This window comes from Podarcis melisellensis (genome assembly GCF_964234715.1).
Source record: "Podarcis melisellensis genome assembly, chromosome: 6".
NCBI classification, from domain to species: Eukaryota; Metazoa; Chordata; class Lepidosauria; order Squamata; family Lacertidae; genus Podarcis; species Podarcis melisellensis.
The window spans coordinates 51,225,104-51,239,342 of NC_138538.1; positions in this window are offsets into that span (position 1 = coordinate 51,225,104).

Below are 14,239 nucleotides of genomic sequence, written 5' to 3' on the forward strand. Positions count from 1 at the left end.
TCTTAACCTGAAGCACCACTTTAGCTAATGGGGACTCCTGCTGCTGCCGCGCCGCTGCCGGAGCACGATTTCTGTTCTCATCCTGAAGCAAAGTTCTTAACCTTGAAGCACTATTTCTGGGTTAGCGGAGTCTGTAACCTGAAACGTATGTAACCTGAAGCGTATGTAACCCGAGGTACCACTGTATACATTAAAGGCAAATATCATGTGTGAGAGTGCGGAGGAGAATAGCTATACTTTTCTATGTAAGTGGAACTCATTTCAAAATAACTTGATGTCTGCAGATAAGAGTCCATTCCCTTTATTTGTTTGCTGGTTAAAACAACCCCCAAAACTAAAAAAATATATGTGCAAAATAAGAGCATTGTTATTTACTGTTCAAAGAATAAAACAAATGAGAGATAAGAAATTACTGGAGCTACTCTGCTTCCGTTTATATGCTGATATTTAGATTCTGCCCAGCATCTTGCTTAGCATCCTTCAGGATATGTTTCTTCCATGTGCAGTTTTGCCTCTCAAACCAGATCCTGAGCATATAAAGTCACACAAAAAATTGGGCACACTTGTTTTCCTTTGTGACTTTTCCCCATGATGTTCATGTCTGAAGATATGGGGAATAAATGCACCTTGTCATCTAATATACTAAAGCAGAGATTGACAATCTTATTTGGAACTTTGAGAAAGTGTTGTGGACACCAGTCACAGAATGGCTGCCATGGGGCTGTGGCATAAAAAAAATATGGCTGCCACATCTAAAAATGCAGAAAAAGACGCTGCCACAAGATTGCATGTTCCCATCAGTTGTGGTGGCGGTGGGCAGGAAGGCACCTACACCAGCCTCTATTCTGTGAATACAGAAGGAAGCTCTTTGCACCTCTTCTCTGTTCAGACTAGGAGGGAGCATAGCTGTCAACTTTTCCCTTTTCTTGCGAGGAATCCTATTCGGAATAAGGGAATTTCCCTTAGAAAAAGGGAAACGTTGACAGCTATGGGAGGGAGGGTATCTGGCTTTGGCATCCAATGACATATTTAAGGTGTAATATTCAGTGTAAGAGAGGCTGAGCCAAGGCAAACAGAAACTAAGCAGGAATAGCAACTTCTTCTGCACTGTAGATTTTTGAGGAGATATTTACTAAGACCTTTTGTGGGTATCATGGCCTTTGCTGGTGGGCACACAGGCACCCGTGGAGATCCCAAGGATAACTTATCTCCTATAGAATCTGGACTTGCTTCAGAGATAGGAGTTCCTGGGCACCTGACAAGGCCCACATCCCTGCTGCAAGCCCACTGCCACACTCCAGGCCTCATGGCCCTCCGCCGCAGTGTCGCTATCGGTTCACCTACCCTCTCTGAGCAATGCAAGAAAGAGGACACAGAGCAGCCTCTCCCCTCTGAGCAATCTGTGCAGACTGGGTCAGAAGGGAGAGAGTACAGAAGTGGATCTGACCTGGGGAAAAGCCAGCTGGGGGTGGGGGAAGCACCAGTTGGCTAGTTTTTATAACATCATCAAAACACCACCCTCCCCAGTCGCCAGAGCATTGTTTTAGCTGTTTAATATTGTCATGTACTGAAGTTCTCACCCTGAGCCAGCAGGGGGATACTGTAGATAGTTTTCACTCAGGTCCACGTCAGTTATTTTAGACGGGAAACCCTGGGTTGTTGTTGCTACAATGTTGATAGCTGGCTGCCTATAAAAGCAGGCCGGCTGAGCTATTTGCTGTTCAGTTTTCTGTTCCAGCTTACAAAATAAAGAGCTGCTTTGGAGAAATCGCTGTTTCGTCTGCCATGTCTACACACTATTCAACAAATATAACATGAAGAAAGAAAGAAACAAAGTTTTGTAGAACAAAGCAGACAATCTACCTGAATCCTAAGAAAGGCAAGTCTAGTGGTTGAACCAGCTTGCTGGTATGGATATTTATCGTGTCTACTGAGAAGCTGTTCATACCACGGGTGAAGGACCAGTTATGGCTTCTCTTTCATCACTGTCTGCTTTCACATGGTGGCGGGGGAGGAGGATGATGACAGCATTGTTTCTCCCTGCAGACATGTTGTAACACCAAACGAACTTCTTCATGGTGCTAATGGGAGTGGTGGTTTTATGTGTCTGTCGATGCAGCACATCCAATTTCTACAATCCATTTGTGTTGTGATCTTTAGCATGTGTTGGGTCCCTACCCATCTGCATGACTTTCAAGTGACTGCACAAGGCAAGTGTGGGCTGTGGCGTTCGCAGAGACAGCTTTCCGGTATCAGTACTTCAGGACACCCCAGAAGCAAAAGTATGCACATTTTCTAGGGAATGTTCCTGCGTTTCCAGTTATATGTGGAAACACTGGCCAAAAGTGCCAGATGCAACTGTGCAATACTTTATGCCACCTAGAGGCAAAGGAAAAGGGCATTTCAGCAAGTGCCTTACCAGCTGCATCGCCCAACATCCCTTCTTCTGCACCACAGAGTCCCTGTCCTCCTTTGCCCCTGACCATGCAAATATCCTTCAAGAGAACAGTCTAAACCTGTGCTGGGTTTTGTTGTAACGACACAGTCATTGGAAATGATAAAACTATTTAAAAGTCCCTATGTCTATCACCCTTGCCACAACACCCTCAGACAACTGCCACTGTGTTTAGTGTAAGCAGAAGGAAAATGATCTGTAGAGAGCCACCTGACCTTAACTTTTGTTGTCTGAAGTTTGTTCAGTTCTCAGATAGCCCTCCCACCAGCATGGAGTCTGGGTGCTTCTAGACGGCTATTTTCCAGTGGGATTCAGCCACTTACTGCTAAATTCAGGCTAGCCAATTGCACTTGATTTGGAACTCTTGTGCAACAATCACACTTCCTCAGGAAATCAGACTTTTTGCTATAGGGAAAGTGATGGGGGAAATGTACTGGCTAACACTTGATTGAACCATCTAACCTGTACACAAACAAACCAGACTGAATGCTCTATAATCAGGCCGTCTGGAAGTGATCCCAATTTCCAAGCTATTGCTCTATCTCAGTTCTCCACAGCTGGGTCAGAAACCAGTGTGAATACAGCTATTTTCCCTTTTCTGGACACCTCACTCTTCTATTCAGCTAACTTAGTGGGAAAACTCATGCAATTATAGCAGCCTTTGCCATCCTGGCACCCTCCAAATACTTTAGACCACAGCCTCCATCAACTGCAGCCAGCAGGTGCAGACTGGGGCTGATGGGAGTCATAGTCCAAAATATCTGAAGGATGCTAGGTTGGTGAAGTGTGTTTCTTACAGCATGCAATTTGCAGACCTGTATGGAGGGAAATGGAAGGTAGCTCAGCCATTTAAATATGTAATAATAACACAAAATAATGGCCACTCAGTGAGACACTTGAGGAGATACCTTTTCCGAATGCAATTTTTCTCACACTCTCTGACGAAGCAGGTTCATAATGTTACGAGATGAGACCCCTTCCAACCCCTGGAACCAACAAGTGTTAAAATAGAAGCCAGGCTAGCTTCAGGTAATTGCCTGGGTGATGAGCCATAAAGGAAAGGGAAAGGGAAAGGGAAAGGGAAAGGGTAATTAAGAGAGCAAAGGAGATGGGGCTCTGTGCCAGACTGGCAAATGAGTGGGGCCTTTTCTCCAGCTCTAATATAGTTAGAAGGAACAAAAAAAAAAATCCTTCCAGTAGTACCTTAGAGACCAATGTCTTCAGAAGTGTGCATGCACGTGAAAGCTCATACCAATGACAAACTTAGTTGGTCTCTAAGGTGCTACTGGAAGGATTTTTTAAATTTTGTTTTGACTACGACAGACAAACACGGCTACCTACCTGTAAATAGTTAGAAGGATAAAGCCTAAGTTTTGAGGGCAGAGATAGCTGTGATGTGCCCTGTGATTTGAGCCCTGAAGTAACTGTTGATCTACTGAGAACTCTGGGAAATCCCAAGACAAAGAGCCATGCAGGTGGAGGTTTCTGATTTTGGGTACAGTGGTACTTCAGGTTAAGTACTTAATTCGTTCCGGAGGTCCGTACTTAACCTGAAACTGTTCTTAGCCTGAAGCACCACTTTAGCTAATGGGGCCTTCTGCTGCTGCCACGCCACTGGAGCACGATTTCTGTTCTCATCCTGAAGCAAAGTTCTTAACCTGAAGCACTATTTCTGGGTTAGCGGAGTCTGTAACCTGAAGCGTATGTAACCTGAAGCATATGTAACCTGAAGTGTATGTAACCCGAGGTACCACTGTACTATGTACTGATTTGCTGCAGGAATCCTTCCTGCAAGTTGTGACAATGGTTTTTGAAATGCTGCTAATTTGTGCTTTTTGCATGTTTGTGGTGATGTGTAGGAATTATTTTGAAAGGTCTATGTGTCTTTGAAAGCTGCTTGTGCTGCAGTGGCACAAAGGAAAGAATGAACAAGGCCTTTGGATAATGTCACTCTGGTACTGAGGTTTGTAATCCTGGCTTAAATATGTCTGAAACCCCATCATATTAGGCATGCAGGTGTGGGGACCAGGTAAGCTATTTGGATACAGAACTGACTAGAATTGTGCACCAAAGAGAAAGAAGGCCTTTAGAGATCCTGTTACAGATAGGTAGCCGTGTTGGTCTGCCATAGTCAAAACAAAACAAATTCCTTCCAGTAGCACCTTAAAGACCAACTAAGTTAGTTCTTGGTATGAGCTTTCGTGTGCATGCACACTTCTTCAGTATCTGAAGTATCTGTGTATCTGAAGAAGTGTGCATGCACACAAAAGCTCATACCAAGAACTGACTTAGTTGGTCTTTAAGGTGCTACTGGAAGGAATTTTTTTTGTTTAGAGATCCTGACAGACTGAGGCTTGCTTGAAAGGAATAAGCTGTTACTGTACAGGGTTGGGTTAAAGGTGTAATTGTGTTTTATTATCTGTTTCTGATGATGGAGAAAAAGTATTTCAAAAATATTATCACCTGAAAACTTTTTGCAATATATTTCCACCAGGGGTTGCTGCTGACCCAGTCCCAAAGCACAGGAAGCAAATACCAAGTTTCCACCCAGCAAGGAATGAGCAATGACAGGAAGGCACTGCCCTCTACTGACCAATCAAAGGATTGTACAGAACTTTGCTTGCTCCTTTCTTCCCAGATGAGATTCATTTTGAGCAAATCTAGCAAAAGTCACACTTCCGTGTGGCGTAGCTAATTAATTGCAAACACCCAGATAAACTGCAGCATGGGACGGGTTTAGGATGTGGAAGGCAAATGGAGCTTAGCGGTTTCCTGTCTTTTGATATCTGTTGTGGGAATGGATGTGTTCCTGCAATCTTTGTTTCCAAGGCAAACAAATGCTGGGGTGGGGGGTGACAACGTCTTTGACAAACATGAGATTTTTGCTAGGGTTGCCAGCTTCTCATCAGGTCCCTGTAGCTTTCCTTTTAAGACCGGCTTCATGTGCAGACAATAGAAGATGATAACACATTGTGAAAGCAATGAGGAGTCTTGTTGTGCCTTAAAAATCTAACAAATTTATTACGGCATAAACGTTCATGGACTAGATTCCACAATATTAAGTGCATAAAGTGAAAACCTAAGTAGACAGGTATATATGTATACACATGGGCATAGAGAAAAAAACATGTAGGTAATGACTTCAACCTGTAAAGTCTGAAATAGCCAGAATTGAAAAGCCTGCATTTAAAAGGGCTTTTCAAGGGGAGCGTGCAGGAGGGCAGGCGGGCTCCGAGTCAGAGGGGAGAGGCACAATCCCCCCCCCCCGGCCTGCATGATTGGCAGTAGCCAACCTGCCCAAACCTCAAGTATGCCCTTGGGAGTGATATAACACTGGGATGGGGTCCACATTCTGCTCTGGTGTGGACAAGCCCTTTCTTCAACCCCCAAGGTTAATTCGGATCTCCTAATATTTTTACAGGGATTTTTAAAACTACCAGAGTGGGCATGGGTGTAGCTAGGATTTTTGTTTGGGGGGGCAGGCTTTTGTTAGGGGGAGAAAGAACCTCAGATTTGTATTGATTTGTATTAATTGAGGGGAGCAGGTGCTCCTCCTGCCCCCCTTGGCTACACCCATGAGAGTGGGCTCAAATTTTATTTATAGCACAGAAGGAATCAATAGCATTACTATTCCTGATGTAGTGCAGTTCAGTACAACTGTGCCTCTGACCATACACACCTACAAGGCAAATTACACGTGTCAGTTATATGAACCAGCTGTATCTACACATACCTAATGTGTAGGCACAAAATCAGATTGTACTGTATCATTCTCACCAGTAGGGGGAAAACGAGGCAGCTGATAGATATGGTGAAATTGTTATTTCCTCCTCAAAATTCAGATTTTAAATTATTATTATTATTATAAATTATTATTTACAACTTGGAAACAATCGCATTTTAAAAGTGTCTTTGGCTGAAGGCAAAACAAAAAAAATTCCTTCCAGTAGCACCTTAAAGACCAACTAAGTTAGTTCTTGGTATGAGCTTTCGTGTGCATGCACACTTCTTCAGATACGGTATCTGAAGAAGTGTGCATGCACACAAAAGCTCATACCAAGAACTAACTTGGTTGGTCTTTAAGGTGCTACTGGAAGGAATTTTTTTTGTTTTGACTATGGCAGACCAACACGGCTACCTATCTGTAACTGGAACTTTGGCTGAAGGATTTGCTATGACATGTTTCGGGGGGTGGGAATCATTTCTTAGGGACCTATTGCTCAGAAGGGCAAACAAAACGGAGGCTGATGAATGAGAAACAATATTTCACTTACGAATAGGAACGATCATAGTCTAACATAATATACCTATATATATTACAAACGAAGAAAGGCTGAATGTTCTTAAGTAAAGCATCTCATAAGACAATTCTATGAGGGGAGGATTACTACTGTACTGGTGTGCGTGTGTGCTAGGAAAGTCAGAAATTGTACTGTACCAGTGAATACACACAGAGACATCCTTATATCTGTGGTATCCTATTGCCAGTGGAACCCTACCGCTCACAGGACACTGCCAATATAAGGTAGTGGAGCATGGCAATAGCAAGGTTTAATCAAAATTATTTTCTTAAAGACTCATGTTCCCATCACAACTTTTTGCTTTTGCTGCACATTGATTGATACCTTCCATAAATTGATAATTAGATCAGATCGACAAGGGTCATTCTGACTGGTGTGTGGTAACAGAGATGCTAGGTATGCTTCTTGGGGTGGCTGTCTTGGTTGGCATATTAGTTGTTACAGTATTTCTGCTGCTAGTTTGTTGCTTTCTGCTTTGCTTTAGTGCCTAGGGATATGCGTTCAAGCTATGTTATGTGAGACCGGTGTGGTGTAATGTTAAAGGCCTACACGGCTTCGGCCCAGTATACCTGAAGGAGCATCTCCACCCTCATCGTTCAACCTGGACACTGAGGTCCAGCTCCGAGGGTCTTCTGGCGCTTCCCTCACTGTGAGATGTTAACCTACCTCAGAAAGTTGTTGTGGGGATAAAACAGGGAACAGAAATTCATGTACACCACTTGAGCTCCTTGGAGGAAATGGTTGTATATAAATTAAATAATAAATGTTGGCAATAGCCCTGGCATAACAGAACTGCAGGACCATAGGCCTCACCTGTTCATAAAGAAAGCACTTCATTGAAGTTTTCACTATGCAACCTAGATATTATTTTAAAGGTATCTTATATCCAAATCGGCATAACATTACCATGTTCAGCTCAGGAGACCTGAAGCTATAACTGCTTGAAACAACAAAGCAGCAGGAGGTTATGTGATCACCTAACAATTGTGAGTGACACAACAATAATGTGCAGGCAGCTTCTTCATGGGGGAGAGGTCATGGCCAGACATTGGACCTTACCCCTGCACGTCTGGAAGGACCTGTTTAGCAAAATCTGCCCATGTTCTTGCTTCACCTGTGTTTGGAAATGTCATCTCCTTATCTTAGGCTTGTTTCGAAATGTCACCTCCCTACCCTAGCCAAGCAAACACAAGAGTCCTCAGCAAAGCTGCAGTCTTGGGCCGTGACTTTGGGGCAGAAGCCCAGGGTACTCCTCTGCAGAGTGAGAGGAGCATAACACTACTGGGCTTGTATCCAGTGCACACTGAGAGGATGACCTCCAAGCCATCCTAAATATCTTCAAAGAAGCCCATGAAAACCTTTACCTCTTGCTCTACATCCCCCCCCAAAAAAAACAAAGTGCTGCACCAACAAGCACAAAACAACCCCTCTGCAGTGCCACAAATCCAATGGTGAAATATTGGGAAATGTTGGTCACTTCTCCTACCTGGGCAGTTACCTTTCCACAAGGTTTCTTTCTCCTGATTGAAATACAGAGTGTTTGAGGAGTGGGACATTCGCAGGGAAACCAAAATGCTTGTTTACAAAGCTATTGTACTACCAACCTTACTGTATGCTTGTGTAACATGGACCACTTACAAATGCCATCTCCAACTCCTTGAAAGATTCCATCAACGGTGTCTCCGAAAAAAATTACATATCACTTGGGAAGACAAGCGTACTGAAAGAAGCAAAGATCACCAGTGTTGAAGCAATGATTCTTCAACATCAACTTTGTTGGACTGGTCATGTTATTCGGATGCCTGATTATCGTCTTTCAAAGCAACTACTCTATTCTGAAGTTAAAAATGGAAAGCGTAATGCTGGTGGTCAACAAAAGAGGTTTAAAGACTCTCTCAAGGCAAATCTTTAAAAATGTAGTATAAACACAGACAACTGAGAAACACTGGCCTGCGAGCGCTCCAATTGGAGAACAGCCTTTACCAAAGGTGTCATGGACTTTGAAGACACTCAAACTCAGGACAAAGGGGAGAAACATGCTAAGAAGAAGGCACATATGGAAAACTCATCGTGATCAACTCCCACCCGGAAACCTATGTCCCCACTGTGGAAGGACATGTGGATCCAGAATTGGCCTCCACAGTCACTTACAGACTCACTGTTAAGACCATGTTCATGGAAGACAATCTTACTCAAAGAAGAAGACTTAGTGCTGCATTGGATACAAGTCACTAGGTACAGAGTTTAAAGTTACCTAGCTGTAACCACTAGTCTCAAATACAAATGACAGCACATCAGTTGTGTTGTGAGTAACAGGCAGAGTTGAGACCCTCTAAACATCAGACCCTGCATTATAATATAATATAATATAATATAATATAATATAATATAATATAATATAATATAATATTAATATAATATAATAAAAATAATTATAACGGTGTTTCTGTGTGCTGCGCTGGTGCCGGCTTGCCAGAGCAGCTTCATCACGCTGGCCACGTGACCCGGAAGTGTCTCCGGACAGCGTTGGCCCAAGGCCTCTTAAGTGAGATGTGCGCACAACCCTAGAGTTGGACACGACTGGCCAGTACGGACAGGGGTACCTTTACCTTTTACCTTTATGAAGATGTGGTGCTTGCTTCTTTAAGGGTACATTGTGTGCTGCTGCCTCAGTCATTTGCACTGTTGGAATGACTTGCAAACGGTTCTGTATCTCTAGGTCACTGACACACCTGTGGGACAGACACAACTCTCAGCCTCATCATATTCCAAGTTCCCACTTCACCCATTCAGTAATTCCACCAGGAAAAATTCCAATGCCACTTGCAGCAAGTGCTTCCATCTCAGAATGTTTCATAAGTTCCCATCCAGGATCTGCCTGTCACTACCTAAAAGCTATTTCCTCTGTCTCATCCTGAAAGGGGAAGTTCCTCTGGGCTTGTTTCCCTTTTTCTGCACACCACTTTTTTTGGTTTTTCCCCTGAAAAGTCCCTGGGGCCAGAATACTGTTGTGCCTGTTGCTATGAGACTTGTATTGTTCACAGGGTGCTGGTGTACCTATGCTAAACTAGCCTTTGCAGAGCCCTTCGATGTTCTCTTGATGTACATAGACTTCTCTTTGTTTCTTAATCTGTTTGAATACAGTCAGTCTCTTCTGCTGACTGATCTACATAGAGTGCTTAATATTCCTTTGCTGGATGGTCCCATCATAATTCATTCAGTAGATAAAAGACTTCTGATTGTGGGATGAAACTGATCTTGTAGAAGAGATCACCAAGAACCCAAGCAAAGTTATTCCAAACAGAGCCAAAAAAACTTCCCGATTCTGCTTTGGCCCTCCTCTAGGCTGATTCCTACAATAAAGCATAATTCCCCCCTACTGCTGTGTGAAAGCTCTGCCCTGGCAACCAACTCAATTACGTTGGGATTGGGAAGCCCTGCATCAGGGATACAGATGCTCTGGCCTGCAGGCCAAATGCAGGATTGCACTCTCTAGGCCAGGAGGGTCCAACAAAAAGCAGCCACTATGTTGCCTTCCCAAAGCCAGGTAAGTGAGGCACTGGGCTTTGGAAAGGAGGTGTGAGGGCACAAGATTTGCCCACCTTGGAAGAATGGCAGATGCAAGTGATGGACTATATGGAGTTGGCAGAAATGACTGGCAGAATCCGAGACCTGGGAGAAGAATCAGTGGAAGAGGACTGGAAGAAGTTTAAAGACTATCTGCAGAAACACTGCAAAGTTTATGAATGTTAAAATAATGATGGATTTGGAAATAATAAGGCATTAGTGACATAGCTTAAAAAGTATGCAAAATGTAATAGAAAAGGAGGAAAGATTAAAGTGATATTATCTCGAAAGTAAATAATATTATAAAGGTGATTAAGTACGAGGAGAAAAGATTGGTGACATAATAGAATGAACTTAATAATTAGAAATGAGATCTGAAAGAGGGTAAGGATTTGCTGTATCTGATTGGGTAAAGAGGAACACAAAAAAGGGAGGCGTGAGGAAGTCAAGAAAGGAAGTTAATTAAGTATGATCGAAAAAGTTGGAGTTTTTATGTTTTTGTACTTGGTTGGGTGGAATTTTTCTTTACTGTATTTTATATTTTTGTGTTTTGATCTGTTCTATGTGTTGCTTTTGATTATGCTTTATTTCTTTTTACATTTTTTCTATTTCTGTGGTGGTTATGTACTTTTATTTTTTGTAAAAACCTAATAAATATATTTTTTTTTAAAATGGAAAGGAGGTGTGAGGGCTCTGGCAGGGTCGTAGAGTCTCCCCCTCCTCTCCTTTCCAAAACCTAGTTAGTGCTTTCCCAGCTTTAGGACCCTGCCAGAGCCTCATGCCACCTTCCCAAAGTTGTGCTGTCAGTAGGAGGAATGGTTTCTAGGGAGTCGTCTTGACCCTGTTATGTTCAATGCAAATTTTGCAACTGATCATGGCAAGATCAGGAAGACGGCTTAAAATTTTGAACTGCCAACTTTCATTTGACGTATACTGAACATAAAAATTGTGAAGCACCAGTGATCTCTCAGCAGTCTCATAAACCCAAGGCTCTAATGGAGGATTGAGAGGATCAGAGTGTTTGTTAGCTGGATCAACACCACACTGCACACACACACAAAATGCAATTATGTAGTTTTAAAACAACCGGTTGTGAAAATGTGATGGAAGCAAGCTTTTGGATTACACATAACTCTTACTCAGTCTTGGAATTAAAGCTAAAAGATGCCAAGAGGTGCAGGTTCAGACCCTCCAAGTGTCCCTATTTTCCAGGGATGTCCCTGATTTAGAGAAGCTGTCCCAGTTTCTGATTTGGTCCCAAAATGTCCCACTTTTCCTTAGAATGTCCCTATTTTCATTGGAGGAATGTTGGAGGGTATGCATGTTGGTTTCAATCCATCATTCTTTACACAAATTGTCTAGGTTTGCTCCAAATTTTGTGCTTTTGGATTTGTGTTACCTGGTTCTTCTGTCAGATGACCCAAATCTCAAGGCACAAAACTAAAATGGAACTGGGTAAGCATATCCAAATAGACTTTTCCAGAGCAGATATACATTGCTAAAGCTGCTGAGAAACCCTAGTGGCCAATTAATCAGCCAGTCAGTTCATGCTCCCCCAGGTGCCTGCATATTTCGCAGTTAAACCACTAGCCTGGGTTTCTCCCTGGGTAGTAAGAGTTACTACCCAGGCTCAAGGGGCCAATTAATCAGTACATCAGTGGATATAGGGAAGATTGTTTCTACCTCTTTTGGTTGGACAAGAAGGGAAACCCCAATGTTAATTTGCTTATATTAATAATCCACTTTACGCTTGTAATTCTAAAGCCAAGTATTGTTTACTGTGAGGTTAAGCTAACAAAACTGGTCCACTCAAAACCTCCCTCCAGTTTGAGGAAGGACCATTGATGAGCAGGAAGGTGCATTGCAGAGGCAGCAGGGAGGAGTATCCTCATGAAGGTAGCGACAAAAGCCAGATTTCCAGCAACTGCCTGGGAAGCAAAGTTTTGGAACACCCCACCCACCCCTGCTACATTGGCAAATGCTGATATACAGTGGTACCTCGGCTTACATATGCTTCAGGTTACATACGCTTCAGGTTACAGATTCTGCTAACCCAGAAATAGTACCTCGGGTTAAGAACTTTGCTTCAGGATGAGAACAGAAATCGTGCTCTGGCAGCACAGCAGCAGCAGGAGGCCCCATTAGCTAAAGTGGTGCTTCAGGTGAAGAACAGTTTCAGGTTAAGTACGGACCTCCGGAACAAATTAAGTACTTAACCCGAGGTACCATTGTACCTGCTTCCAGAAGGGATTCAGGCAGGTGCAGTGGAATTGGAACCTCTTTTGCCTCTCTGTTACAGGAGACAGCCACACGACATGGCCATCTTGCATCTCCCTTAACATGTGGATTGCTGGAAGAGCAAAAGACCTGTGGGCTACTGCCACTGAACTCGGTAGGGCAGAGAGAGAAACCAAATACAGAAGCTTAGAGATAAGGGTGTAGAGAGGCCTGGGGGCTGGAGGAGGAGAAAAGTTGGGTGACATAAAGGTGGGGTATTTGCTGTAGTACTATGAGGTGCAATGAGGAGCAGAGGGTGTGATTTATTTGCAGTGGTGGGAGGAAAGAGGATGTATATTTGAGGTGTCTGGGAAAGCAGCAAGTTCTGTGAATGGGGAAGTCATGAGAACTGCAGATGGGGAAAGAGAATAGTAGTAGCACAAGTGAGGGAAGGATGCAGATCTTGTGCAAAGAGAGGAGAGAGTGCATTTGGCTCTGAGTGAAGAGAGAAAAGAGTATTCCTGTGTAAAGGAAAAGGGCTAGCAGAGAAAAGGAGCTGTGTGCAAAAGGTGATTAACAGCAGGTGGGGGGGTAAAGCAAAGCACCCAGAGTTAAACTGTAACAAAATTGCTTCTCCCTGGTTAATGTTGCAATGTGGGATTCAGAATTAATAAATCAGTAAAACCAGGCTAGGTGGTGGGTCATTGGAAAGGGGCTTGAATTGTGTATGCTTTCGAGGCCATAAGCCATCGGGTGTCTATGTTCCTGCTGCACTGGCTGGACAAACATCCTGGCATCAGGACAAACAAATGGCATCTGAAATCACTGACTCAGACAGGCCCCCACCTTCGCCCCCTCTGCTCACTTGGAAGTTTAATTTATTTCCATGCACCTTCCTCCCATGTATGTCAGATGTATAATAGAATGCCAAAGGGTTAAAAACGATCTCTCTAGCCTTGTACAGACCACACTGACTATCAATAGCTCTCCAGTGTTAGGAGTCCAACAACACCTTGAGGGCCATAATTTCTCCATCCTTGTTCTAAAGCTCCAGTTCAATGTCCTGGCTCCCGAAAGCGCATTCTCTTCGAGGCAAAGGATCTAGGCCCCACAAGCAAGTTCTGAAATGAATACTTTGGCTGTACTGCTTCCATTTATTCCCGTGAGGCCAGCTCAGTAAATTCTCTGGTGGGTACTGCTCTGGTTTCATGATGAGATGAGTCTTCATTTTGACCAGATAAGTGGCTTGAGGTATCCTGGTGAACATACCAAGTTGTCAAGCAGACAATAGACAATGGGAATGGAAATATTATTACTGACGATGATAGTATTACAAAACCACACCCTGAAAGCTGGAGCTGTAAACATGATACATACACACATTAATATTCGGTTGAATATCTAACATGAACCTAAAATATATATATATAAGATGAAGGTTCTATTAGATCAATTTCTCTTGGTGCAAACTTCCCAGTTGCACAGAACTCTTCAGCAGGTGATCACCAGGTGGATTTCGCAGCCTGGGTAAAGAACAGAGGCCAGGCGGCCAGGATGCCAAGAGAACCACGCAACATTTCTCTCAGCAAGGAAAGAGGTTTGTCCTGGGTTTTAGATGCGCGCAGCTGCCCCGAAATTCCAGTGTGCTGGGTGAGCGGATCGTGGCGCTGAGGCGCCTGCCGGCTTGCTTCTAGCCCAG